A 4,393-nucleotide genomic window follows, 5' to 3' on the forward strand; every position below is an offset into this window, starting at 1 on the left:
AGCCCCTCATAATTTTTTCCATGTGGATCAGCCCCTTGAAGTGTGACACTTTGTACTGCAGGCCCTTTTATCAATTATCACATGCCAGCTAAGCTAAAATTCCCAAACTATCCTTATCCTCTCTTCTCAATCTCTCTGACCCAGCACTCATATCATCTGTCTCTCTCATCTCCTCTCCCTCTCTCTCTCTCATCTCCTCTCTCTCTCTCTCTCACCTCTCTCTAAAACTAAGAGTTTTCTCAAGCTCGTCGTCCTGGCCGAGACGCACAAAGCATTAATCTATTAGCTAGAAGAAAAAAAGAAAAAAAAGAAAAAAAGAAAAAAGAAAGGTAAGAAGAAGTAGAGTAGAAGGGGAATGAAGAGAAATGTTGTAATTAAGAAAAAACAAAAATGTGTATTAATGTATCTCTATGAATGAAATTGCCACGGTGCCGTCGAGCGATATTCGAAGCAATATAACGAGAGGTAGAAAATGAGCCCAAATGAAAGGAAGATACCGTGTGATAGACAATATAAAGGGCTACACACCGACGCATACGGTAGTGAAAACGGAGACCGGAGGTTGCCGTAAAACACGCGCAAAATCGGCACGGCGCTTCTGTTTTCTGCTCGCTGCTGCCGTTGAGCGATGTTTCAGATGTTACCGAGAGAGATAGAGAATGAGTTAGAGCGTGATATAAATTGGAGGTGGTAGGCAACATGTAGGGCTACTCACCAAAGAAGAAATCGGCGGAAACAGAGATTGGAGGCGACCGAAAAGTGCGTGCGAAGTCGGTACAAACCTATAATTTTTTATAGTGCAATTTCTCACCATTCGGGTTTTTTCTTCGCTGTTCGGAGATTTTCGCCACTGTCCGGGCTTACCGGAGGTGGGAGGAGGTTGCCGGGGTCGTCGGGGTGTCTCGATGGGCTCCATCGGAGGTAGGAGGAGCTTTTCTCCGTTCCCAAGAGCCTAGAACTAAGATGAATTATAGCTAGAACTAGTAAGATGGAAGCTAGAACTGGGGGTATACAAGCTAGAACTAGGGGAATAGAAGCTAGAACTAACGTAGAAGAAAGAACTAGCAAGTGTGCATAAAAAAAACTCGTGTTAGGTTTAGAACTAGCAAGATGGAAGCTAGAGCTGGGGGTATACAAGCTAGAACTAGGGGAATAGAAGCTAAAACTAACGTAGAATAAAAAACTAGCAAGTGTGCATGTAAAAAACACTTGTTGGGTTTAGAACTAGCAAGATCAAAGCTAAAACTGGGGGTATACAAGCTAGAACTAGGGGGAATAGAAGCTAGAACTAACGTAGAAGAAAGAACTAGCAAGTGTACATGTAAAAGACCATTGTTGGGTTTAGAACTAGCAAGATAGAAGCTAGAACTGGGGGTATACAAGCTAGAACTAGGGGAATAGAAGCTAAAACTAATGTAGAATAAAGAACTAGCAAGTGTGCATGAAAAAAACCCTTGTTGGGTTTAGAACTAGCAAGATAGAAGCTAGAACTGGGGGTATACAAGCTAGAACTAGGAGAATAGAAGCTAGAACTAACGTAGAATAAAGAACTAGTAAGTGCATGTAAAAAACGCTTGTTGGGTTTAGAACTAGCAAGATCAAAGCTAAAACTGGGGGTATACAAGCTAGAACTAGGGGGAATAGAAGCTAGAACTAACGTAGAAGAAAGAACTAGCAAGTGTACATGTAAAAGACCATTGTTGGGTTTAGAACTAGCAAGATAGAAGCTAGAACTGGGGGTATACAAGCTAGAACTAGGGGAATAGAAGCTAAAACTAATGTAGAATAAAGAACTAGCAAGTGTGCATGAAAAAAACCCTTGTTGGGTTTAGAACTAGCAAGATAGAAGCTAGAACTGGGGGTATACAAGCTAGAACTAGGAGAATAGAAGCTAGAACTAACGTAGAATAAAGAACTAGCAAGTGTGCATATAAAATACCCTTGTTGGGTTTAGAACTAACAAGATAGAAGCTAGAACTGGGGGTATACAAGCTAGAACTAGAGGAATAGAAGCTAGAACTAACGTAGAAGAAAGAACTAGCAAGTGTGCATGTAAAAGATCCTTATTGGATTTAGACCAAGCAAGATAGAAGCTAGAACTGGGGGTATACAAGCTAGAATTAGGAGAATAGAAGCTAGAACTAACGTAGAAGAAAGAACTAACACTTGCTAGTTCTAGCTTCTATTCCCTTAATTCTATCTTGTATACCCCCAGTTCTAGCTTCTATCTTGCTAGTTCTAAACCCAACAAGGGTTTTTTCCATGCACACTTGCTAGTTCTTTATTCTTTGTTAGTTCTAGCTTCTATTCTCCTAGTTCTAGCTTGTATACCCCCAGTTCTAGCTTCTATCTTGCTAGTTCTAAACCAAACAAGGGTTTTTTCCATGCACATTTGCTAGTTCTTTCTTCTACGTTAGTTCTAACTTCTATTCCCCTAGTTCGAGCTTGTATACCCCCAGTTCTAGCTTCTATCTTGCTAGTTCTAAACCCAACAAGGGTCTTTTACATGCACACTTGCTAGTTCTTTCTTCTACGTTAGTTCTAGGTTCTATTCCCCTAGTTCGAGCTTGTATACCCCCAGTTCTAGCTTCTATCTTGCTAGTTCTAAACCCAACAAGGGTCTTTTACATGCACACTTGCTAGTTCTTTCTTCTACGTTAGTTCTAGGTTCTATTCCCCTAGTTCTAGCTTGTATACCTCCAGTTCTAGCTTCCATCTTGCTAGTTCTAAACCCAACAAGTATTTTTTACATGCACACTTGCTAGTTCTTTCTTCTACGTTAGTTCTAGCTTCTATTTCCCTAGTTTTAGCTTGTATACCCCCAGTTCTAGCTTCCATCTTGCTAGTTCTAAGCCCAACAAGGGTTTTTTACATGCACACTTGCTAGTTCTTTATTCTACGTTAGTTCTAGCTTCTATTCCCCTAGTTCTAGCTTGTATACCCCTAGTTCTAGCTTCTATCTTGCTAGTTCTAGCTCTAATTCATCTTAGTTCTAGGCTCTTGGGAACGGAGAAAAGCTCCTCCTACCTCCGACGGAGCCCATCGAGACACCCCGACAACCCCGGCAACCTCCTCCCACCTCTGGTAAGCCTGGACAGCGGCGAAAATCTCCGAACAGCGAAGAACAAACCCGAACGGCGAGAAATTGCACTGCAAAAAACTATAATTTTGTGCCGACTTCGCACGCACTTTCTGATCGCCTCCAATCTCTGTTTCTACCGATTTCTTCTTTGGTGAGTAGCCCTACATGTTGCCTACCACCTCCAATTTGTATCATGCTCTAACTCATTCTCTATCTCTCTCAGTAACATCCGAAACATCGCTCGACGGCAGCATCGAGTAGAAAACAGCAGCGCCGTGCCGATTTCGCGCGTGTTTTACGGCCACCTCAGGTCTCCGATTTCACTACCGTCTACGCCGGTGTGTAGCCCTTTATATTGTTTATCACACGGTATCTTTCTTTTATTTGGGCTCATTTTCTACCTCTCGTTATATTGCTTCGAACATCACTCGGCGGTACCGTGGCAATTTAATTCATAGAGATACATTAATACACATTTTTGTTCTTTCTTAATTACGACATTTCTCTTCATTACCCTTCTACTCTACTTCTCCTTATCTTCCTTTCTTCTTTGTTTTTCTTTTCTTCTTCTAGCTAATAGATTAATGCTCTGTGCGTCTCAGTCAGGACGACGAGCTTGAGAAAACTCTTAGTTTTAGAGAGAGGTGAGAGAGAGAGAGAGAGGAGATGAGAGAGAGAGAGAGAGAAAGAGAGAGAGAGGAGATGAGAGAGACAGATAATGTGAGTGCTGGGTCAGAGAGATTAAGGAGAGATGATAAGGATAATTTAGGAATTTTAGCTTAGATGGCATGTGATATTTGATAAAAAGGGGCTGTAGTACAAAATGTCACACTTCAAGGGGCAGATCCACATGAGAAAAATTATGAAGGGCTTTGTCACATGAAGTTTTTACTTTTGGGGCATAGACACATTTTAATATTTACCATGATTTTTTTTTCTTGAAGTAGTGCTTTTAAAAGGAGCAAGTATAGAACCACCAAAATGAACAATATCCACGTCCCTTGCCCTAATCTTTGCCTCTCTCTCGACGTCGGTGATCATATCAAGGAGGCGGAGGAGGAGGAGATCCGTCGGATTCTTCCATCCGTACACCAACGACGGCGGCGGAGGGGAGAGGGTCCTTTGGTGCGCGGTTAGGGCAGTTCAAGAGGAGGATCCCGATCTCGAGGTCTCGGTTTTCACCGGAGACGATGCCACGCCAGAGAGCTTGTCTTCTAGAGCCCTTGATCGATTCGGCGTCCAGCTTCTTCGCCCTCCGATGGTAATTCGATCTTCGCGTTTTTTTTTAAATGTCTTTTTTTTTTGGCAGAT

Source organism: Asparagus officinalis, chromosome 7 (genome assembly GCF_001876935.1).
Source record: "Asparagus officinalis chromosome 7, Aspof.V1, whole genome shotgun sequence".
Lineage (NCBI taxonomy): Eukaryota > Viridiplantae > Streptophyta > Magnoliopsida > Asparagales > Asparagaceae > Asparagus > Asparagus officinalis.